Raw genomic sequence first — 26,475 nt, 5'->3', positions numbered from 1 at the left:
GTTCATGGATTCGAAGCACTAATTTCAGAAAAATGAATATTCTTCCCAGAGCCATAGACAAATTTAATGTGATATGAATCTATGTTCCACCAAGCTTCTTTAAGAATAGAACTAAAACTACAATCATTTATCTAGAACCAGAAAACACCTAGAATCACCAAAACTATCTTGAGGAAAAGAAAAAGAAAGGGAGGCATCACACTCCCAGATCTCAAACTATATTATAAGGCCATCATCATCAAAACAGCCTGGTACTGGAAAAAAAAATAAGCACACAGACCAGTGGAACAGAATTGAAATTCCAAAACTAAACCCCCACACAAATGGACATCTAATCCTTGATAAGGGTGCCCAAAGTATTAAATGGAGGAAGGAGGCTCTCTTCAATATATGGTGCAGGGAAAACTGGGATGAAACATGCAGAAGAATGAAACTGGACCACCTTATCTCACCAGAAAAAAAATCAACTCCAAATTGATCAAGACATGGGTGTTAGACCAGAAACTATCAAATACTTAGAGGAAAACATTGGTGGAACACTTTCCCACCTAAACCTCAAGGACATCTTTGATGAAACAAACCCAATTGCAAGGAAGACTAAAACAAAACAAGTCAAATTAAGAAGCTTCTGCCAGCCAAAGAAACCATCACATAAACAACGAGACCCCTCATAGAATGGGAGAAGATTTTCACATGCCATACATTAGATAAGAGACTAATAACCAAAATATACAAATAGCTCAGGAAACTTAGCACCAAAAAAGCCAACGACCCCATCCAAAAATGGGCAGAGTATATGAACAGAATATTCACTAGAGAAGATATCCAAAAGGCTAACAAATACGTAACAATTGCTCCAGGTTGCTGATTGCCAGAGAAATGCAAATAAAGACATGATTGAGATACCACCTCACCAGCAATAAGTGCTGGAAAGGATTTGGGGACATAGGAACCCTTCTAGTGGGAATGTAAATGGGTCCAACATCTGTAGATATCAGTCTGTAGAATTCTCACAAGGCTAGACATGGACCTTCCATATGACCCAGTAATTCCTCTCCTGGGGATATGCCCCAAGGACTCCAAAAAACCCACCAAAAAGAAATGTGTACACCTATATTCATAGCAGCATAATTCCTAATAGCTAAAACCTGGAAGCAACCCAGGTGCCCAACAACAGATGAATGGCTGAGAAAGCTGTGGTATATATACACAGTGGAATATTACACAGCTATGAAGTAAAATGAACCCACCTTCTCTGACCAATCTTGGATTAAATATTTCTGGGTTGAGGGTGAGGGTGGAAGTTCAATTCACTGGGAGGGGGTGTGTGGGAGGGGAGATGAGTCTGAAACAGACTTTTGGCAGTGGGAATGGTGCTTATCTACACTCCTATTAATTTGTAGTCATATAAATCACTATTTAATTAATATAAGAGGGGGAAAATTGATTGAATGTCTCAAACTTTAATTTTTTAAATTTATTTAAAATGAAGACATTAACAAAACCATAGGATAAAAGGGGTACAACATTCCCACCACCAGGACTCCATATCCCATCCCCTTCCCTGATAGTTTTCCTATTCTTTATCCTTCTGGGTGTATGGTCCCAAGGCCATTGTGGGATGCAGAAGGTGGAAGGTCTGGATTCTGCAATTGCTGCAGGTGTCTGTCTTCCTTTCTCCCTCTCTGTCTTCCCCGTGTAATTCCCACCACCCAATCTCCATATCCCCTCCCCTCCCCTGATAGCCTTCCCATTCTATATCTCTCTGGGAGTATGGACCCAGGGTTGTTGTGGGTTGCAGAAGGTGGAAGGTCTGGCTTCTGTAATTGCTTGCTTCTGTAATTGCTTGATGGACATTGGCAGGTCAACCCACACTCCCAGCCTGCCTCTCTCTTTCCTTAATATGGTGGAGCTTTGAGGAAGCAGATCATTGTGGGATGCAGGAAGTTGAAGGTCTGGCTTCTGTAATTGCTTCCCCGATGAACATGGGCATTGGCATATTGATCCATACTCCAATCTTGTCTCTCTTTCCCTAGTGGGGAAGGGCTATGGAGAAGTGGAGCTCCAAGGCACATTGGTGGGGTCTTCTGTCCAGGGACGTCTGGTCTGCATCATGGTAACATCTGGAACCTGATGGCTAAAAGGAGAGTTATCATATAAAGCCAAACAAATTATTGAATAATCATGGACCTAAAGGCTGGAATAGTGCAGATGAAGTGTTGGGGGGGTCCTCCATTTTGTAGATAGCTAGTAGGCATATTTTAGTTATATTTCAAAGGGCTTATAGCTATACTAGTTTTTTTTTTTCCCTCTGAGCCTGAAATCTGATATGCAGGTGAATCCAAGTTATTGTCTGGGGAAGTGATGTCATGGCTGGAAAAGGGACAGAAAGCTGGATCAGGGAAGAGAGTAGCACCCTAATATGGGGGAGGGGTATAAATATTTTTGACTGTAACTTTTTAATGCACAGACCACAGGCTGAGTTTTTCATATATTGACTCTTAAAATCTTAAACCAGGGAGAACAGAAGCAACCATTGGCACAGCTATATACAAATAATGTCAAAAGACTTAAACTATGATGATGTTGAGTATGATCCTAACAAATTCTAACAAAGGGATTTTTCAAAGATAACCCAATTGCCAAATAATATGATTATAGCAATAACTATTTGTTGCCTTCTTAACCCTAAAACAGCAGTAATCTCCTGCTTCCTCTATAGAGCCTATATTTCCCCTAGTCCTGGAATCCTTAGGCTGGGGCTCACTTTTCTGCATGATTCTCTCAATTCATATCAAATGATATTGCAGCCACCTATCTCAACCTAATCAATGCAATGAGTATGACCTCAACATACTGCACTTCAGACTGTATCCAGAGATGTCAGGCATCAACCCTTCACCCTCATTACTCAGGTGTGACCTTTCCTTTCATAGGATTCTCTAATTCCATTCCAGGTGGTTCACTTCCTAACAAAGTCCCAAAATATATAGATAAGATCCCATGAGATGGAACATATGTTCACATGTATCCATAAATTAGGACAAATATATATACCTGAAAGCAAAAGTACACAATAGTCTGTAGTGAGTCAGTATAAATTTCATAATGAAATAGTGTCTACTTAGACTTAGATACCGTTCTCATAGAGTTCCTATTATACTTCCCTCACTCACTCCAAAACTAACTTTATCAAAGCATTGACAGCAAAAGCTGAATAAGGGCAAGAGGCTGGCATACTTTACCAATGACTGTTCAGTTACATCAGGCCATGCCATCAGCAGGGGCCCAATTTAGGGTGTCCTGAGATTCCCAAACAGACATCATGGGCCTAGACCTTGAAAAAATCACTCTTCCCAATATTACCAGTCATCTCTATCAGGAACAACACAATAGACTCCTTTGTGGGCCCCCATAGGACCTTGCCCTCAACTTGGATCAACAATGGTAGAGAATGTTCCATCCTTTAAAGGGAGGTTGGACAACATACTCTATGTTCCACTTGAGGAAAATGGGTCCTGATATTGGAGCAGCTTGGAGCATTCTACTCCTGACCACAGAATGTGAGCTCAGATCTATAGGGATGCAGAGGTCACATAGCCTCCTAGGCTGAATATGGGTCCCATCTCAGCTCAAATCGTTGGGGTTTACAGTCAACAATATTAATATATCTTTCTCATGTTTGGGAGCTATTCTTTTCCCTGATCCAGCTTTCTTTTTCTGGTCCTTTTTTCAGTCATAATCTCCCCAGAAAATAAAGTGAATCCACCTGAATATCAGATTTCAGACTCAGGAAAAAAAAAAAAAACAACTAATATAGTTTCAGCCCTTTGGAATAGAAATAAAATAGGCTATCTACACAATGGAGACCCCCCCACCCCCAGCTCATCCTCTGCACTATTCCAACCTTTAGGTTCATGATTAGTCAACAACTTGTTTGGCTTCATATGTTAACTCTCTTTTCAGCCATCAAGTTTCAGATGCTACCATGATGTCAACCAGATTTCCCTGGACAGATAATCCTGCCAATGCATCCTGGAGCCCCACATCCTCAAAGCCCCACTTCCTCAGAGCCCTGCCCCATTAGGAAAGAGAGAGACAGGTTGGGAGTATGGATCGACCTGTCAATATCAATGTTCAGTGGGGAAGCAAATAAAGAAGCCAGACCTTCCACCTTCTGCACCCCATAATGACCCTGGGTCCATACTCCTAGAGGGATAAATAATATAAAAGCTACCAGGGGAGGGAATGGGATGCAGAGTTCTGATGGTGGGAATTGTGTGGAGTTGTACCCCTCTTATCCTATGGCTTTGACAATGTTTCCTTTTTTATATGTATTTTTTTATATTTATCTATTTTCCCTTTTGTTGCCCTTGTTTTTTATTGTTGCTGTAATTATTATTGTTGTTGTTATTGTTGTCGTCCTTGTCAGATAGGACAGAGAGAAATGGAGAGAGGAGGGGAAGATAGAGTGGGGGAGAGAAAGCCAGACACTTGCTGATTTGCTTCACTGCCTGTGAAGCGACCTCCCTGCAGTTGGGGATCCGGTGGTTCAAACCAGGATCCTTTATGCTGGTCCTTGTGCTTTGCACCACATTTGTTTAACCCGCTGCTCTACCACCCGACTCCCCAATGTTTCCTTTTTATAAATTAAAAAAAAGAGAAAAGAAAGAAAGAAAGAAAGAAAGAAAGAAAGAAAGAAAGAAAGAAAGAAAGAAAGAAAGAAAGAAAGAAAGAGCTGGCTCACTGGTAATGCTCTGAACTTAACCGCATTAGCTTGTCAATTTGATTTTTGGTACAGCATACACCAGACTGATGTTCTGGTTATCTTTTTATCATGTGAAATAAAACAAATATTTAAAATATAAACCTTGATATTATTTTTTAAAAATAAAAGAGTCACTAAAGAAGAAACTTCAGATTATACATAGCTCACAAGAGTGCTGCCTCAGTTTCTCAGAACTGCTATAAAAATACCCCAGATTGAATGGGATAAGCTACATATTTATATTGTCTCACAATTCCAGAGATTATATCACCAAAATCAAGGGCACAGTACAGTAACAAAACCATATAACAGTGTTTCTCAGCAAGCACTGTAGGGTTATACTTGAAGACCTCCTTTGTTTTGCATCATTTTTCTTAACGCAGTAATTTCCAAGAATCTAGTGACAATATTATGTGAGGGATTATTGCATGATACTCTGTAAAGAGTATTTAATGAGTGTCAGGCTGCAGCGCACCAGGTTAAGTGCACATGGTGCCAAGCACAAGGACAGGCATAAGGATGCCGGTTTGAGCCACAGACTCCCCACCTGCAGAGAGTCGCCTCATAGGCAATATCAATAACAACAACAATAATAATTATGACAACAATAATTATAAAAGGGGGGGAAACAAAAAGGATAAAAAAATAAAGAATACTTCTTCACTTTTCTGACATAATGATTTAGGGGGCCATTTTGAAAGGAAGCTTGGTTTACTACCATGCTCCTAAGTAATGAGAAGTCTTCCTTACTCTTTCCCTTCCTTCCTTTCTACCTTCCTTCTTTCCTCCCCTCATTTCTTTTTTTTTTTTTTTGCCTCCAGGATAATCTCTGGGGTTCAGCGCTGGCACTACAAATCCACTGTTGCTCTGTCTTTCTTTTTCCCCCATTTTATTGGATAAGACAGAGAGAAATTGAGAGGGGATATAGAGGAAAGAGACAGAGAGATACCTGCAGACCTGCTTCACCCCTTCTGAAACATCCTCTCTGTAGGTGGGTGCGTGGGGTATAATAAAAAGCATGCATTTTATCTATTTCCTATTACAGTTCTCTCACTCACTCCAAAGCTAACCTTATCAAAGCAAGGACTGCAAAAGCTGAATAAGGACACAAGACTGGCGTACTTTAACGATGACTCTTTAGTCACTATCAGGCCATTCCACCATCTGGGGCCCTAATAGGGGAGTCCTGAGTCTCCCAAACAGACTTCATGGGCCTAGACCTCAAATAAATCCCTCTCTCCATAGTTTCCGGTCACCTCTATCAGGAACAACAAAATAGACCCCTTTGTGTGCCCCATAGGACCTTGCCCTCAACCTGGATCAAGAATGGTAGAGAATGGTCCATCCTCCAAAGGGAGGATGGACAACATACATCTATGATACACCTGAGGAAGATGGGATGGTACTGGGGCAGCATGGAATGTTCCTACTCATGACCACAGAATGTGAGCTCAGATTTATAGGGATGTAGAGGTCACACAGGCTTCTAAGCTAATTATGGGCCTCAGGTCACATCAAATTGATGGGGTTTACAGTAATATTTATACCCCTTTTCCATATTGGGGAGCTACTCTCTTCCCTGATCCAGCTTTCTGGCCCTTTTCCCATCATCTCCCCAGACAATAATTAGGATTCACCTGCATATCAGATTTCAGGCTCAGGCAAAAACAAAAAACAAACAAACAAAGAACACTAGTATAGCTACAGACCCTTTGAAATATAACTAAAATATGTCTACTAGCTATATACAAAATGGAGGACCCACCCCCTCCCCCAACGCTTCACCTGTACTGTTTCAGCCTTTAGGTCCATAATTGTCCAACAGTTTGTTTGGCTTTGTATATTAACTCTCTTTCCAGTCACCAGGTTCCAGATGCTACCAGGGTGCTACCAGACTTCCCTGGACAGAAGACCCCACCAATGTGCCTTGGAGCTCCACTTCTCCATAGCCCTTCCCCACTAGGGAAAGAGAGACAGGATTGGAGTATGGATCAATATGCCAATGCCCATGTTCATCGGGGAAGCAATTACAGAAGCCAGACCTTCAACTTCCTGCATCCCACAATGATCTTGGGTCCATACTCCCAGAGAGTTAAAGTGTAGGAAAGCTATCAGGGGAGGGGTTGGTATATGGAGGTCTGTTGGTGGGAATTATGTGGAGCTATATTCCTCTTATCCTATGGTTTTGTCAATGTTTCCTTTTTATAAATAAAATTTAAAAACTAAATAAATAAGTAAACATGCATTTGAGGAGTTATGAGTCTTTTCTAATACAAGCTGTTATAAAATGACATTATTTCAACAATAAAAATTAAATAATTTAAAACAAGAAATAATATTTAGTTGGTGGGTACCCTTCTCTGTGGCAAGGAAGAATGATACTATAACTAGCTACAGAAGGAAGGCTAGAATGAATCAAAAGTTCTGAATCAGAACCAGAGATTCTAGCAATCTTATGTACTGTAACATAGCATATACTATGGGTAGGCAGATGCAAAAATGATTATAGATATGTATACATTCAGCAGTATTTTTCAACTGTGCACCAAGACAAGGCTTAGTGGTGCAAAGCACAAAGACCGTCCTAAGGATCCTGTTTGGAGCCCCGTGCTCCCCACCTGCAGGGGAGTCGCTTCACAGGCGGTGAAGTGGGTCCGCAGGTGTATTTCTCTCCCCCTCTCTGTCTTCCCCTCCTCTCTCCATTTCTCTCTGTCCTATCCAACAATGACGACATCAATAACAACAAAGGCAAAAAAAAAAAAGGAAATAAGTAAATAAATATTAAAAGAAAACACTAAAAAATAAACTGGTACTGGAGAAGCCATACTTATAACCAACACAGATCTAGTTTTGTTTTTTTTTTAAATGGTTATTGTCTATAGGGTTTTGCTGCTCAGGAGGCAACTTTATTGCCAGATAGGAGGGGAGATACTATGAGAAAGGAAGAGGGAGAGATGTCAGAATGAAGCTACTCCTATTGACAGGAGTTCACATTTAGGGTGCACACATGGGAAAGGAGATACCTTCGACTTAACACCCAGGTCTTGGTTTTTAATATCATTTGAAATGAAGAGAAGCCTCTGTGGAGGAATAACTAAACATAGGATTTGAGACTTAGAAGAAAATAAAAGCAAATCAGTACCGACTTGTAGTACCAGAAAATAAAGAACTGCTAGAGGTAAAAAAAAAAAAAAATGTACTCATCTGATAAAGACTGTCTTGTAGATTATTTGCTCAAAAGGAAAAAATAAATAAAATAAAAAATATTTGAAAAGATAAAGGAAATGTAAGGGTAAATAAGAGGTCATAGAGCCAACTTAAAAGAAATATATTAAGTGATATTACTGGATCATAAGGGAAAGAGGTTAAATATAAGCAAGTGGAAAAATCTTTATTATAAATTATTAATGCAGCAATAATGTTAAAATATAAAATTTTAATAAAGAAGAATACTTATGGAGATTAAGATAGTTCCCCTAGATTTATCAATTGTTGCAGTTGTTTTTATTTAATTGGAGATAATAATGGTTTACAGTCAAAAGTCACCACCAAAGTTATGAGCACCCATTCTCTCCTTTGAAAGCATTGAATCTGCCAAGTTCACAGATGTGGGTTGACTATTATTTCTATAACTATCTGTCTATATTTGTATGTGTTCATACCTTTATTCTACAATCCTGCCCTCTGCTCCCCTCCAACTCCTACACACACACACACACACACACACACACACACACACACACACACACACACACACACACACACACTTCTGAACGCCCTTTTATTTTTCGCTTCTCTCTTGGGGGTCCTGATGGAACTGGAATTCAAAGCCCTCTGGTCACCTACCTCTAACATATTACAGATACTGCTGTATCTGGCTGGTTATAATTTTGTTCAATATTTTAGCATCTATGTTTATCAGATAAATTGGTCTGTAGTTTTCTTTTTTGTTGTGTCCCTGTCTGCTTTTGTATCAGAGTGATGTTGGCTTCACAGAAGCTGGAAGGGAGTATTCCTGTGTCTTCAATATTTTGGAAGAGTTTTTAAAATAGAGGTATTAACTCTTCCTTGAATGCTTTGTAAAATTCATTTGTAAAACCCTTTGGTCCTAAACTTTTATTCTTGGGAATATTTTTTATAACTTTTAATTAATTTGGCTGTGATTGGCCAGTTGGTTTTCTAGTTTTTCATGGTTCAATTTTTGAATTTTGTATGTATTTAAGAACTCTTTCATTTCTAGCTTTGTGGAATATATTTGTTCATAGAAACCCCACATGATACTTTGTATTTATGTGACGGCTATTGTGATAACTCCTATTTCATTTACAATCCCATTTATTTAAATATTCTTCCCCTTTTTTTTTTAGTGACTCTGACTAAGTGGTTACCAATTTTGTTTACTCTTTCAAAGAACCAGCATTTAGCTTCGTTGGTCCTTAATATGGTTCCTTTATTTTTGATGATTTTATTTCTACCCTAAATTTAGTTATTTCAGTCCTTCTGGTTCTATATAGAGGAAAAATCCATAAGATTATCAGCAAATTTCTGCACATAAACTCTAAAGACCAGAAAAGAATGACAAGATATATATATATTGAAATCTCAGTGATAAAGGCTTTCAACCAAGACTAAAATCTCAAGGGAATGAGCAAGAGATTCTTGGAACTAAACTGCCTTATTCATTCCCTTTCTGTTCATGAGCCACACGTGTCTGTACTTGCCTGTGGCTAGGTGAATTCTGGTTATAAATTGTTGAACCTTAAGGTGATTATTGTTGCTTTTCCATTTGATTGGTGAAAGCAAAATGTAGCTGCTGTTACTGCATAGCCGCACCTCTAGAAATCTCTCTCTAGTAATAAAAAAGCAAATATTTATTTACTCTACTATTAAATACTTATATGAGCATTACTAATTTCGAAGGATTGTCATTGCCGTACCTTTCCTAACTGCACCTTCATGCAAAGAAGATATCTATATTATACTTCAATAAAAGAATAAATGTTTGGTGACATTTCATCAGCACTTTGTCAAAAGTTTATATGGACAATTTCCTTAAACTTTCTGTAATGATACATGACTTTCTATCATTTTCAAACAAAAGATTTGTTATATCTCAGGTTATCAGCAGGGGTTACCCAGTTAAAAAACAAGATCACTGCACTTGCTAGTGAAGGAGTGAGGCAGAGAGATTTTTAGAATAGGACAACTTCATAAGAATTTCTTATTTTAGCACTAAAACAATCTATTTTATATATGTTTAAACTATATATCATTTAGAAATTTGCTATAAAACATAATTCTCTTTTAGTTTTACTCCCTTGTAGATTAATTTATCTTTATGAAGCACATAATACTACTAGGCACACTCATATAGAACCAATGAGAAGACAAGTTAAAACTCAGCTGACAAGACCATCTACACTTAACAACTGAACTCCCACTGTACGTTTCTTTTACTATGGTGTTATTTAGAAATTTAACATAACTTAAAATATCAGTTTCATGCACTGAAGTGAAGCTATGTTCAGGGGCCCAGTTTGCAAGAAACTTAGCATTTTAAAATGAAAATATATTACAATATTAGTGTCTTTCCACTCACTCCTCCCACAAATTATTCATTCAGACAGCTTGTGAATTGGATTTGCAACTACCGTTATGTCTTACACAGTACAAAAGAGAGTGCCTGGTGGACTTTATCAGTTAATTATAAAACGCATAATGTTAGATCTCACATATTGTTCTATTGGCTGGATTTTCAATTGCTGAGCTTTTGTAAATATTAGCTCTGTGTTTCCTTTGTGCATTTAGAAACCTTTAAGATATTAAGATTCACTAGATATTTCTCGATATCCAGATTCTGCTTGTCAAGTAAACAATATTTTGGGTATGACCTGGGTCATCAATTAAGTTGTATGGTTTTTAGCACAACCCCCAAATTAACTTTGGATTACCTGAGAAACAACTGACTTTTTAAAGAACAATTAATATGACTTAATTTTAAAAATAAAGCCATCAGTTATTTCTCCCCCTTTAATATTTAGCTAAAGTGAATACCGTATATTAAGAAAAACTCAAAGTACATACCTTTTTCTTCTTTTAATTACTTTTGTGCACTCTTTGTTAAGTGATATAGAAAATGATGATAGAAATGCTTGAAGTCAGTTCCTGCCTGCCATAAACCAACATTTTTTGGCACAAGGAGTTTTTATTTATCTCTGATATGCAGCATTTAAGGATTGATGCTTTCTAACTATACCTTTAAGGACAGATTTTCACACGAATCTAAGTCCTGGCATTTAAACAAAGAAGATCATGAATCTGAATCTAAAGTTTATATTAACCACTAGGAATTTTACTTTCCTTTGTGTTTTTCCATTTTCTCTTCTCAAGGTCATTTTCTGCCATTTCCAAAGGCATTTAAAATTTTATCCAGGATCTTCTGTTGCCTATTAGATGACGGCTTGTATGATTATTTTTCAGTGAGGATGAATGAACCTTATCATCTTACTCCTGGTCTGATTCATTTCACCAGGATTTATCTACTTTAGAAAATAAATAGTTAACATAATCATCTCATTTTTCCCCCTAATTTAGAAAAGCTTCCCCCAATACACTCTCACTTTTCTAAATTCACTGCTTATGACCTGAGCCTTTTATCCATTGCACTATTACCAACTGCTAATCCCTCTCACTTATTGATAATTGGACAAAACTGAACAACATGCCAACTCCTGAAAACGGCATGCCCCTGAGGGTTCTATTCAGTTATTCCTCCCCCCAAAAAACCACATTGGTATCCAAGTTTGATTCTTTTGTGGCATATCAATGGGAAACAAATGAAAGATTTTCTCACTACTTAGGAATTTCGCCAATTCCAACCTGCTTATTGCAAATTCTATCAAAGTAATAACATTTACAGTTTCTATAATTCACTGTTATTTCCTCTTTTTTTTTTTTCTGTATGGTTCCATGAATCATTTGAAATTTCTGGTTTTGGAAATAATTATTTTAGTGCCTTTATTTAAATTATAAATGTAAATAAATGCTTCTTCCAGAACTCTGTTTTGTCGATTCAATGCAAATTCAAATAAGAGATGCCCCAGTGTCTGGGGCTCATGCAGATTTATCACAGGATTAAGCCACAGGCTCTACTTTATATCTCCTTAATTAGTCCTTCAAATTATGAAAGCCTATGATTTGGTGTCACATAAACATCAATGCAATACTTCCTTAAGAGAACATTTCATCAAAGTTTGAAACTGTATTACAATATATATGTGAGTTTTAGGTAGTATTTTCAATCTTTTAGTTTTCAAACATATTTCACAGCATCCCTTTGCCTGAAACAAGCCTTAGGGGCATATGTTAGGAAGCAAGGACAAAGGCTTTGGCAACTGAATTATTGTAGAATGAAATTAAATGCATACAACAGAGAGCATTCAGAGATGCTTACAAAGAGGGTACAATACAGTTCACACATTCAGGGCTTGAATTTGTGCCCTTCATGCCTCAATGCGGTCTGGCCTTGCCTTTCAGTACCTCAACACAGCTGTAGAAAAATGAGAGCCCAAGAAGGACCATGCATACCTTCTCTGCTTTGGTTCTCTCTCTCTCTTTAATTTTTCACCCTAATGTGACCATGTTTTCTGACAGTCTTTGGCGTACTTCACATGTTGATTTCCTTAGAAGTTGGATATTAAAACACAGATGGGAAGACATGCATTTTATTAAAATCGGCACTTACGTTTAGAAGGGTTGGAAAAAAATGGACAATACATGGAGTGACAGTCAGAGTTAGAAATTGGCCACTTAAAGAAGTTAAGTGACTCAAGACACAGGAAAGAAATAAATGGAATGAGAAATAAAGAGGATACAAAAGAAGACGAGTATGGGGGGGGGGGAGACAGAGAAATGCATGAGGGAATTGAGAGTATTGAAGTAGGACTGTATTGTTCTTTTAAAAGAAGTACTTATGTATCTCCACAAGTTTATTTTGAATTCCACCAAAGTAATTCTCATCCTTAACTACATGAACACAATTTTTTATATGTGATAGGGAAAGAGAAATAGAGAGGTGGGAAGGTAGAGTAAGAGAGAGAAAGACAACTGCGGCACTGCTTCACCAGTTGTGATGCTTTCCACCTGCAGGTGGGGACCAGGGGCTTGAACCTGGGTCCGTGAGTAACATAACGTGTGCACTCAACTGGGTGGACCAACACCCAGACCCTTGACTTTTCTCTAAAGATGGTTCATACTTTTGGTTTAGAGTTGTCTTCTGAACAATTTTATTAGCATGGCTATTAACATATTCATTCTATACTTCATCTGCTAAACATAATCTGCCCCGTTTTGTAATAGACGTAGTGGAGTACAGTTTTCATATGGAAAACATTTATTTTTCACAAGATGTAACAAAGGCATGGGATGTTTCCACCTGTGAGAGACTCCAGTTGAGACAGAGTAAAGCTTCTGTCAGAAATAGAGGTATGTATATTTCATGGGCACAAGATACTTCATGAACTTCTCCCCTGAGTCCCTCCAGAGAAGCAAGGCCTCTTATTTACCTTGTCTATCATATATAAGCTGTTACTTTTCTGCCCCTCTCTATCAGATGTTATATTAGTTATATATCCTGAAACACTTGAGAAAATAACCTCAAATTATTAGGAGCTCTATGGCTTCAGATGGAGGAACTCTAATTAAAAAAGAACATAAATTCCTGTGTACCAATTGCCCAAATGAGACTTAATTTAAGGGATAAAATCATTTAGATATGTAAGAAAAAAATGAGTTTGATTATTTAGCTCTTATTAGAAAAAAAATCTTAATTGTTTTCCTGTGTTACTATTTTGCATTTATTTTTCTGAATCCCTCTTTCCTTAGGTGGATCCATTCTCTGCTGTTGGGTAATAAACTCTCCAATCTACTACATAATCTTTCTTATTTTTTTTTCTGTGAATGTTATTGTTTATGTATTATAATCTTTATTTATTTATTTATTTATTTATTTAAGAAAGGAGACATAACAAAACCACAGAATCTTTCTTAAGAATACAGGATGAAGGGGAGTCGGGCTGTAGCACAGCGGGTTAAGCGCAGGTGGCGCAAAGCACAAGGACCGGCATAAGGATCCCAGTTCGAACCCCGGCTCCCCACCTGCAGGGGAGTCGCTTCACAGGCGGTGAAGCAGGTCTGCAGGTGTCTATCTTTCTCTCCTCCTCTCTGTCTTCCCCTCCTCTCTCCATTTCTCTCTGTCCTATCCAACAACGACAACAACAATAATAACTACAACAATAAAACAACAAGGGCAATGAAAGGGAATAAATAAATAAAATAAATATTTAAAAAATTAAAAAATTAAAAAAATAGAATACAGGATAGCATCACTTTGAGAATTTCTATCACATTACTACTGACTAAAATAATAGTTCAAGCTATTACTGAAAGAAAAATAACTAATGATTTTAATTTTCAACAGTAATTTCTAGACTGATTTTCTTTTGTTTATTCTAGTAGGTAAAAACAGTATCTAACAAAAATATCATTTTTAAGAATAATTTTTAAAAAACTGCCAAAGGTAAGCACTTTTTCTTGCGTTATAACTTTTGCTTCTAAAGGCTATATGACATAGAATATCTGAAATACTTACAATTTATGTATTGTTCAATTATATTTAAGTTAAATAGTACTAGAGTTAGACGTATATTAAAAAGGTTAGATGGTGGCATACCTGGTAAAGTGCTCATATCACTATGCACAAGGACCCAGGTTTGAGTCCCTGCTCCCCACTTGCAGGGGAGAAGCTTCACAAGTGGTGAAGCAGGTCTGGAGGTGTCTTTCTACCTCTCTATATCCCCACCCTCCCCCTCTCAACTTCTCTCTTTGTTCTATCAAATATAATAGAGAAAAAAAAAAGAAAAAATGCCCTCTTTTCAAATCCACATAACACATACTCAAGGATAGACCACATGTTAGGCCACAAAGACAGCATCAATAAATTCAAGAGCATTGAAATCATCCCAAGTATCTTCTCAGACCACAGTGGAGTAAAACTAACTTTTAACAACAAACGGAAAATTATTAAAAGACATAGAATTTGGAAACTAAACAACATGCTCCTTAAGAACCACTGGGTCAGACACTCACTCAAACAGGAAATTCAAATGTTCCTGGAAACTAATGAAAATGAAGACACAACCTATCAAAATATTTGGGACACAGCTAAAGCAGTACTGAGAGGGAAACTTATAGCTATACAATCACATATTAAACACCAAGAAGAAGCCCAAATGAACGAACTTACTACACACCTCAAGGACTTAGAGGAAGAGGAACAAAGGAACCCTAAGGCAACCAGAAGGACAGAAATCACTAAAGTTAGAGCAGAAATAAACAACATCGAAAATAAAAGAACCATACAAAAGATCAATGAAGCCAAATGTTGGTTCTTTGAAAGATTAAACAAAATTGACAAACCCCTAGCCAGACTCACCAAACAAAAAAGAGAGAAGACTCAAATTAATAGAATTGTAAACGATACAGGAGATATCACAACTGACACCACAGAAATCCAGAGAATTCTGCGAAACTTCTATAAAGAACTATATGCCACCAAGCTAGAGAATCTGGAAGAAATGGAACAATTCCTAGAAACCTATGCACTTCCAAAACTGAACCAAGAAGAACTACAAAATCTAAATGCACCAATCACAGACAAAGAAATTGAAACCGTTATTAAGAATCTCCCCAACAACAAAAGTCCTGGACCAGATGGCTTCACAAACGAATTCTACAAAACTTTCAGGAAACAGTTAATACCCATACTTCTTAAGCTATTCCATAAGATTGAAGAAACAGGAATACTCCCTTCCACCTTTTATGAAGCCAACATCACCCTGATACCAAAAGCTGATAGGGACAGAACAAAAAAGGAAAACTACAGACCAATATCTCTGATGAACATAGATGCCAAAATATTAAACAAGATCTTGGCCAACCGGATACAGCAACACATCAAAAAGATTGTTCATCATGACCAAGTGGGATTCATCCCAGGAATGCAAGGCTGGTTCAACATCCATAAATCAATCAATGTCATTCATCACATCAATAAAAGCAAAGCCAAAAACCACATGATTATCTCAATAGATGCAGAGAAAGCCTTTGACAAAATCCAACACCCATTCATGCTCAAAACTCTACAAAAAATGGGAATAGATGGGAAATTCCTCAAGATAGTGGAGTCTATATATAGCAAACCTACAGCCAATATCATACTCAATGGAGAGAAGCTGAAAGCATTCCCCCTCAGATCAGGGACTAGACAGGGCTGCCCACTGTCACCGTTACTCTTCAACATAGTATTGGAAGTTCTTGCCATAGCAATCAGGCAAGAGAAAGAAATCAAAGGGATACAGATTGGAAGTGAAGAAGTCAAGCTCTCACTATTTGCAGATGATATGATAGTATACATAGAAAGACCTAAAGAATCCAGTAGAAAATTACTGGAAGTTGTTAGGCAATATAGCAAGGTATCAGGCTACAAAATCAATGTACAAAAATCAGTGGCATTTCTTTATGCAAACACTAAATCTGAAGAAGAAGACATCCAGAAATCACTCCCATTTACTGTTTCAGCAAAATCAATCAAATACCTAGGAATAAAGTTGACCAAAGAAGTGAAAGACTTGTATGCTGAAAACTATGAGTCGCTACTCAAGGAGATAGAAACTGATACCAAGAAATGGAAAGATATCCCATGCTCATGGATTGGAAGAATAAATATCATCAAAATGAACATTCTCCCCAGAGCCATATACAAATTTAATGCAATACCCATCAAAGTTCCATCAAGCTTCTTTAAGAGAATAGAACAAACACTACAATCATTTATCTGGAACCTGAAAACACCTAGAATTGCCAAAACCATCCTAAGGAAAAGAAACAGAAATGGAGGCATCACACTCCCAGACCTTAAACTATATTATAAAGCCATCATCATCAAAACAGCATGGTACTGGAACAAAAAAAGGCACACAGACCAGTGGAACAGAATTGAAAGCCCAGAAGTAAATCCCAACACCTATGGGCATCTAATCTTTGATAAGGGGGCCCAAAGGATTAAATGGAAGAAGGAGGCTCTCTTCAATAAATGGTGCTGGGAAAAATGGGTTGAAACATGCAGAAGAATGAAATTGAACCACTTTATCTCACCAGAAACAAAAATCAACTCCAAATGGATCAAAGACCTAGATGTCAGACCAGAAACAATCAAATACTTAGAGGAAAACATTGGTAAAACACTTTCCCATCTACACCTCAAGGATATCTTTGCTGAATCAAACCCAATTGCAAGGAAGACCAAAGCAGAAACAAACCAATGGGACTACATCAAATTGAAAAGCTTCTGCACATCCAAAGAAACTATTAAACAAACAGAGAGACCCCTCACAGAATGGGAGAAGATCTTCACATGCCAGACATCAGACAAGAAACTAATCACCAAAATATATAAAGAGCTCAGCAAACTCAGCCGCAAAAAAGCAAATGACCCCATCCAAAAATGGGCAGAGGAAATGAACAAAACATTCACCACAGAGGAGATCCAAAAGGCTAACAAACATATGAAAAACTGCTCTAGGTCACTGATTGTCAGAGAAATGCAAATTAAGACAACACTAAGATACCACCTCACTCCTGTAAGAATGGCATACATCAAAAAGGACAGCAGCAACAAATGCTGGAGAGGATGTGGGGACAGAGGAACTCTTTTACATTGCTGGTGGGAATGTAAATTGGTACAGCCTCTGTGGAGAGCAGTCTGGAAAACTCTCAGAAGGCTAGACATGGACCTTCCATATGACCCAATAATTCCTCTCCTGGGGTTATACCCCAAGGACTCCATAACACCCAACCAAAAAGAGGTGTGTACTCCTATGTTCATAGCAGCACAATTCATAATAGCTAAAACCTGGAAGCAACCCAGGTGCCCAACAACAGATGAATGGCTGAGAAAGCTGTGGTATATATACACAATGGAATACTATGCAGCTATCAAGAACAATGAACTCACCTTCTCTGACCCAGCTTGGACAGAGCTAGAAGGAATTATGTTAAGTGGACTAAGTCAGAAAGTTAAAGATGAGTATGGGATGATCCCACTCATCAACAGAAGCTGACTTAGAAGATCTGAAAGGGAAACTAAAAGCAGGACCTGATCAAATTGTAAGTAGGGCACCAAAGTAAAAACCCAGTGGTGAGGGGTAGACACGTAGCTTCCTGGGCCAGTGGGGGGTGGGAATGGGCGGGAGGGATGGGTCACGGTCCTTTGGTGATGGGAATGGTGTTTATGTACACTCCTAGCAAAATGTAGACATATAAATCAGTAGTTAATTAATATGAGAGGGGGAAATCAATTGTATGTCTCAAAGGTTCTCAAAAGACAAACTGAATCTTTTTAATAGATAGGCTACGTGTTTGATATGCGGACTCTCTCAAAAGCCTAGACCAAGTAGATTAGAAGCTTCCAATAGCACAGCTATATACAAGATACTGGGTACTGTCCAGCAAACCATAACAAAGGGACTTTTCAAAGTTAACCCAATTAACAAATAATGTGATGATAATATTAACTATTGATTGTCTTTTTGAACCCTAAGACAGCAGGAACCTCACATCTTCACTATAGAGCCCCTACTTCCCCCAGTCCTGGCACCCTTGGATAGGGCTCACTTTCCCGTATGCTTCTCCCAATCCATACCAAATAATATTGCATCCGCCGATCACAACCTAACCAAAGCAACGATTGCCATCTCAACATGCTTCACCTCAGTGTGTATCCAGAGACTTCACGTGTGGAATGACAACCCTTCAGCTTCATTACTCGGGTGAGACCTTTCCTTTTATAGTACACTCTAATTTCATCTCAGGTAGTTCACTTTCTAACAAAGTCCCTTAACCTAGACATACACCAGTTTCTGTGAGAGAGAGCGTATGTGCACACGTATCCATAAACTACTGCAAAATATATACCTGAAAGCAGGATTACACTAGAGTTTGCAGTGAGTACCTCCCTAACACTTCCTCTCCACTATTCCAATCTTGGGATCCATGATTGCTCAACAAATTGTTTGGCTTTGTATGTTAACTCTCTTTTCAATCACCAGGTTCCAGATGCCACCAGGATGCTGGCTAGGCTTCCCTGGATTGAAGACCCCACCAATGTGTCCTGGAGCTCAGCTTCCCCAGAGACACACCTTACTAGGGAAAGAGAGAGGCAGACTGGGAGTATGGACCGACCAGTCAACGCCCATGTTCAGCGGGGAAGCAATTACAGAAGCCAGACCCTCTACCTTCTGCAACCCTCAACGACCCTGGGTCCATGCTCCCAGAGGGCTAGAGAATGGGAAGGCTATCATGGGAGAGGGTGGGTTATGGGGATTGGGTGGTGGGAATTGTGTGGAGTTGTACCCTTCCTACCTTATGCTTTTGTTCACTAATCCTTTCTTAAATTAAAAATTTAAATAAAAAAAAAACATGAAAAAAATAAATAAATAAACTCTCCAATCTACTACATAATCTTTCTTATTTTTTTCTGTGAATGTTATTGTTTATGTATTATAATCTTTATTTATTTATTTATTTATTTATTTAAGAAAGGAGACATAACAAAACCACAGAATCTTTCTTAAGAATACAGGATGAAGGGGAGTCGGGCTGTAGCACAGCGGGTTAAGCGCAGGTGGCGCAAAGCACAAGGACCGGCATAAGGATCCCAGTTCGAACCCCGGCTCCCCACCTGCAGGGGAGTCGCTTCACAGGCGGTGAAGCAGGTCTGCAGGTGTCTATCTTTCTCTCCTCCTCTCTGTCTTCCCCTCCTCTCTCCATTTCTCTCTGTCCTATCCAACAACGACAACAACAATAATAACTACAACAATAAAACAACAAGGGCAATGAAAGGGAATAAATAAATAAAATAAATATTTAAAAAATTAAAAAATTAAAAAAATAGAATACAGGATAGCATCACTTTGAGAATTTCTATCACATTACTACTGACTAAAATAATAGTTCAAGCTATTACTGAAAGAAAAATAACTAATGATTTTAATTTTCAACAGTAATTTCTAGACTGATTTTCTTTTGTTTATTCTAGTAGGTAAAAACAGTATCTAACAAAAATATCATTTTTAAGAATAATTTTTAAAAAACTGCCAAAGGTAAGCACTTTTTCTTGCGTTATAACTTTTGCTTCTAAAGGCTATATGACATAGAATATCTGAAATACTTACAATTTATGTATTGTTCAATTATATTTAAGTTAAATAGTACTAGAGTTAGACATATATTAAAAAGGTTAGATGGTGGCATACCTGGTAAAGTGCTCATATCACTATGCACAAGGACCCAGGTTTGAGTCCCTGCTCCCCACTTGCAGGGGAGAAGCTTCACAAGTGGTGAAGCAGGTCTGGAGGTGTCTTTCTACCTCTCTATATCCCCACCCTCCCCCTCTCAACTTCTCTCTTTGTTCTATCAAATATAATAGAGAAAAAAAAAAAGAAAAAATGCCCTCCATGAGTGGTATATTTGTGATACAGTCAACTGAGTCCCTTGGTGGCAAAACCAACAAAAAGAGTGAACCCAAAGTCATTTCCTGTTGTTGCTGTTATTCTTGTTGTATAAAAGGGGAGATTGAAATCTGCTTTATATTGTTGACACTTCCCAAATTCATAATATCAGTTTTTCTTGTTTCTTTTATTTATGTATCTTTATTTACTTATCAACTGATAGAAGAAAGAGATAAACTGAGAAGGGAGAGGGAAGGAAAGAGACCGAGAAACACTTGCAGTCCTGTTTCACAACTTGTGAAGCTTTCCCCCTGCAAGTGGGGACCTGGGGCTTGAACTTAGGTCCTTGTGTATTACAGTGTTTGTGCTCAATCAGGTAAACCACCTTCCTCCACTTCTGCACTTTTTTCTTCTATTTTAAATATTGCTTTATTAGGGAAAATAATGAGTTTCAAAGCAATTTTTGTCACATGGTACAACCTCACACACTCACCAATACTTGCTATTTCTTTCTTTCATTATTTAAAAAAAAATTATTTATAAAAAGAAAACATTGAATGAAAAAGCTGAATAAGGGAAAGAGACTGGCATACTTTAATGATGACTCTTTAATCACTATCAGACCACCCCATTAGCTGGGGCTCTATTCAGACAGTCCTGAGATTCCCAAACAGACATGATGAGCCTAGACCTCAAATACTTGATATTTCTATCCTTAAGTATGGCATTCTGAAAGGTGTGAAGTGCTATGTCATTGTTTTCTTTCTTTGCATTTCTCTCATAATCGGTGACTTTAAGCATTGTACTCCATATACAAGCTTAATACAACCCCTGTCAAGGTCCCAGAGACTTTTTTCAAGGAAACAGAACAGAAAGTGCAGACATTTTTCTGAAACCAGAAAATCCATAGAACTGCCAAGGCACTCCTGAGAAAAAGAAATAATAGTGGAGATATCACGCTTCCAAACCCAAAATTAAATTACAGGGTTACGATAATTTAAAAAAAATGCCTGATACATAAACCAAAATAGATATACAATCAATGAAAATGAATTGAGAGTCCAGAAATAAGCACCCTCCACAAAAACTAAGACAACTTAGTTTTTGACAAAAGGGTCCAGAGTATTAAGCAGAGAAAGGAAAGTCTTTTCAACAAATAATCTGGGAGATATCTAGTTGAAATATGCAAAAGAATGAAACAGGATCATCATATACCACCATGCACCAAGAAAAAAAAAAAAAAAGGAAAAAAACTCCAAATAGGTCAAGGACTTGGACCAGAAATGGTCAAATACAGAGAAGAAAACATTTTCAGAACAATCCACAAGATTTCCTTTGGAAATATCATTGAAGAATCAGTGTTCAACAGCAAAAATAGGAAAGCAAAGGAAAAAAAAAAAAAAGGAAAGCAAAAATAAAAATAAGCCAGTGGGACTACATATAAAAAAAACATGCTCAAAGTCATTGAATGTAAATTTTTTATCTTGCCTTAGATGCTAGCAGTTAGCAATGATCTTTACCTTGCAAATGACACCCCTTCACACATAAAGCAACTACTTATTTATCTAGATAATCAATTGGTATAAACATCAAAACAGAAATAACGTATTATTTGCCAAAATACATGTAATGGATCTCTTTCTTTCATGACCGCAGGGAAGACAATGTTATGTGAAATCTTTGTGATTTTATGGGTTTGCCCAACTGCTCAGAAGTTTATAATTGAAGTCTAAGAAACATGCCCCATTACAGTGATGTTCAAGTGGTTCCCCTGCTAATTCTTTCTCACAAAATAAAGCCATACAAAAAAAAATTATAGCATTTTAGATTTAGGAAAATGTGCATTAACCAAGTTCTCTAGTTTCTTTACCTGATAGTAGGAGTCAAAAACAGGACTAGGGATTTAGTTGGTGAAGAACATTTATAGTCAGTTCATTCAATTTCTTTATTGAAAGCAAAAAATGACTTGCTTGGAATGTCATGGGCAATTGTGTCCCAGAACAAAATGCAGATGGATCAGTTTTTTTTCTCACTTTACAAGAAAAAAAAAGGCGTACATAATACTTAATAGGAGTAGATATAACTCAAGTTAGCAGCCAGGTGTGATGTGAAGTGAGGTCTACCCAAACACTGTCTCCCCTTGACTGAATACACCGAATAAACCCCAGTCTATCTTAGGACCATATCCAAGCCAGCTGGAGAAAGAGGTCAGGAGGGAAAGTGTTAAAGAAGTAATACTATTTAAATGAGGCTGCAGAACTCCTATTAAAAATGGTGGTACTATAAATGTTCTAGTATTGTCAGGAAGGTTCTGTTAGATGACACTAGGCTGTGATTTGTACACACAGCGAACCAGAGTTGATGGGTGAATGAAATGATCCATAACCCTCTCTGACACATTTAGAGCAGTTCAGCTGCACACAGAGAACAGTCCATCATTTGCACCCTTCTGTGAAAGCTAGCTTTACCAAGTGTTTCAATGAAATATGTGCAACTTCCCATTTAAATTAGTACCACATGAACCATGAAGAGCACCACAGGTATCTGTTGTAGTACCAGTCTAATGCAAAAGTGGCCTGTCTTGTAATGCTCTAACAGGAAAGACATACAACCATTCATCTGTAACATATTAAAACCAGAAGAAATAAATTACTCCATAGATGAAGAATTATTGCTTGGGAAGAAATGTGCAAAGGTTGTCCTAAAAAACAGGGTTTTATTTTACTAAAAAATTGCAACAGCATTTGAATTCTTAATGCATGTTAAGCTGAGAACTTGTAACCATAAATCATCATTTTTAAATGGAGGAAATCTGGTTAAAACTTTACCAGAGATTTGTTTAATTTCTTTACTGCGGGTTTAGCCTTGGCATTGATGGGAGACAGCCCAATTTATGCCAAGATCAGTGAAACAGAGAGATTATAACAAAGGCAAGCATAGAAAGAAAGAAAGAAAGAAAGAAAGAAAGAAAGAAAGAAAGAAAGAAAGAAAGAAAGAAAGAAAAGGCAAGTATTGGTTATTATTAATGTTTATTTCATAACATGACATGATCTAAAATGAGGCTAACTGCAAGTATCAGCAATGTGAGACCTCCTGTTATGAATATTATTCAAGGTATAATGAATGAAAATAATTTTTGTTAAAACAGGTTTCACTTAACTGTGAAGACATAGTAAGAACCATAGAAACTATTCCAGTATACACAATATACTTTTCATTTTCTTTAATTTGTTTTTACAATATACTTTTTAAAGAAACATAGATTACTGTGTTTCAATTAAACAATTTTTAACATCACACTAAGTCTGGATATGTATACATAAAATAAGAGATGCATACTTTGTAATATAATAGTAATAGCTTGATAAGATTCATGATTTGATTATCAAGATTTTTCCAGATAAGAAAAGTATTGACCTCACCAATAAGACAGGCAATAAATCCAATGTCATATCAGGTGAATCTTGGAGTCAGAACATGGCAGAATGTTTTATAGGTTCCAGTGTTTTCACAAAAAATGTCGCCATTCAATTCTCACAGTAAGTTTATGATACAGATTGGGCTATTAACACTCTTCCCTTTTTCAAATAGGGTGGCCTAATTTCAGAAGGCTGAAGTCACCCGCCCTAGCTCAGAAAACAAAAATGACAGAACTAAAAGCCCAAATTTCAGAAATATGCTTTGCCTGCAATATGGCAGGACCATTTCAGTGTTGGAAGACCTGGTAAATGTACCCAATCACATGTAACTATATTCTCCACAATCCTTAGAGCAAATCTATAATCATTCAGCTTTCAATTAATAAAGAATAAATTAAGAAGTCATTTTTTGGTATTTGGCAATATGGCTCAGTAAATTTAAATTTTCTGCAAAATATGTTTTCTGTTTCTGTCCATAACAAAACTACTGCCTTAACTAAAATCATTAGGCTAAGGATAATATAAAACAACCATATATAAAAATAAACAAGAAATGTCATTCACAATCATATGGAAAACTATTTCTTAGAAGCTGTATAAATGTATCCCTGATGCTTTCACACTGGATGTTTGTTCATACTCCAGTAGTTACTACTGTTTGTGTGTGTGTGTGTGTGTGTGTGCGCACGCGCGCGTGTGTGTGTGTAACACAGGGTAAAACAGACTAAATGCTGGATCATTCTTAGAATTAAGTGAGAAATTTGGTGATGATTGTAAGTTCATAATAACATTTTTTTTTCTACAATAAGACTCTAGGTTAAAAGGTCCAAGTGTGTTTACATCACACACACACACACACACACACACACACACACACACACACACACACACACACCTTTTTCTTCATGGTAGATTCAGCTTGTCAAAGTTAAAACTGTGCTGCTTAATTTCTCATTACACCACCTGAGATCTTATTCATAACTTTGTGGACACTCACATATGAAGGAAATGCGCTTATAAACAGTAATTTATCAAAACTGCAACTGTAAATGTATGTCATCTACTGCATAAAGTTCAGTCCTAAGGTATTGAAGGAACAATTAAAAAACCACAGTGTTTATCTTAATGTCATCTAAATAATCAAAGTAATGGAAAAAACAACTGCAACTAATATTTAGACCCAAACTGTGAAATTAACAAACAACTCCATATATTGAAGAGAGAACCTTATTTTAATTTTTATGACGTAATTATATTCAGTCCTTTCCAGTGTAAATGTTATATAATGTCCAATAATATAATGACAATAGAATTTAGAATAAGATCAATATTCAGATCAATATTCTAGTAAAGCTGTATAAGAGTTGGTGCCCAATCATTAGTTGGTATATTTTAGATAATTTAGGAAAAGGTAAATTTTGTATTGCTATTCACATTTTTCTTGATTTAATTTTTATTTTTATTTAACATTTTAATGATATGGAGACAGTCAAAAAACACAAAGAGAAAGACCAGACTACAGCTCATATCTTGCTTATAGTGGTAGTGGGGATTGAGCCTGAGACTTTGAAGTCCCAGAAATGGAAGTCTTTTGCAGAGCCATTATACTGTCTCCTAGCCCACTCCTAACCTATTTTTCAAACAACTAGGCAAAGAGAAACTTTGTAGCAATATCTAAAAAGATTATAAGGAAAGACTCCTTAACCTTCTAGAATATGCAGAAAATTTCATTCACAAATAGGGACTGAGGATAGTTCACTAAAGAGGCTCTATCCAAAGATGAAGAATGAAGATATAGGTAAAAAAGATACAGGGTGGATATTACTCTGTAACTAGCAACAGCAGAACAGGCTATTATAGATATTAAGCATATTTAAAATGGTAAATCAGCCATGATGTAGAGAACAAATCTTGTAAATAAATTATTCTATTAACTAGAGCAGTGTGGCATTCCTGGCCATGCTAACTAATTGCTTATCTTTTCTATGTTCCTTCATCACCCTACCAACATTATTAGAAGAGCAGTTGTAATCTGGATAGGATGTTTTAAAAAGTACCAATCTCAATTTCTAAAGTGTATGATTATACACTTTAGAAGGAGGGCCATTTCACTCCCAAACTAAACCATCTAGACTGAGTCATCATTCAGTCAGATATCTCACAGATTTGAATATCAACATGAATTCAATTGTGTGTATATAAAGGTACAAAGGGCGGGGGAGTGGCACAACTGATTAAGTGCATATATTACCAAGTGGAAGGACCTGGGTTCAAGCTCCATTCCCCATCTAAGGAGGTTCTCTTCAAGAGCAGTACTGCAGGCCTGCAAGTGTCTACTTTCTCTTCCTCTCTCTACTTCTCTGTCCTCTCTCAATTCTCTCAGTCCTAATAAAAAATTAGAAGAAAAGAAATAATGGCAGTATTCTATTGTTTAAAAAACAGGACTTCAATATATCTAAAGGAGCCCAATTATTTATCATCACTAGTGAAAATAATATTTGAAAATAATTGAGAATATATTGAAGTTTTTAAAGCTAAAAAATGTTGTGTATTTACATCTTAAGCTGTAACATGCCATTTCTACCTTGATAATTTCAACTTTTTTTTTTTTCTTGAATTCTTTGCTTTGGGATTAGACACATAGACAACATCTCATCCAGCTCCAATTATCACCAACCAGTTACTACAAAATAATTGTCAAATGGTCTCTTAACCCTATGTT

Source organism: Erinaceus europaeus, chromosome 3 (genome assembly GCF_950295315.1).
Source record: "Erinaceus europaeus chromosome 3, mEriEur2.1, whole genome shotgun sequence".
Taxonomy (NCBI): domain Eukaryota; kingdom Metazoa; phylum Chordata; class Mammalia; order Eulipotyphla; family Erinaceidae; genus Erinaceus; species Erinaceus europaeus.
The sequence above is the reverse complement of the archived record's forward strand: the minus strand, read 5'-3'. Positions refer to the sequence as shown.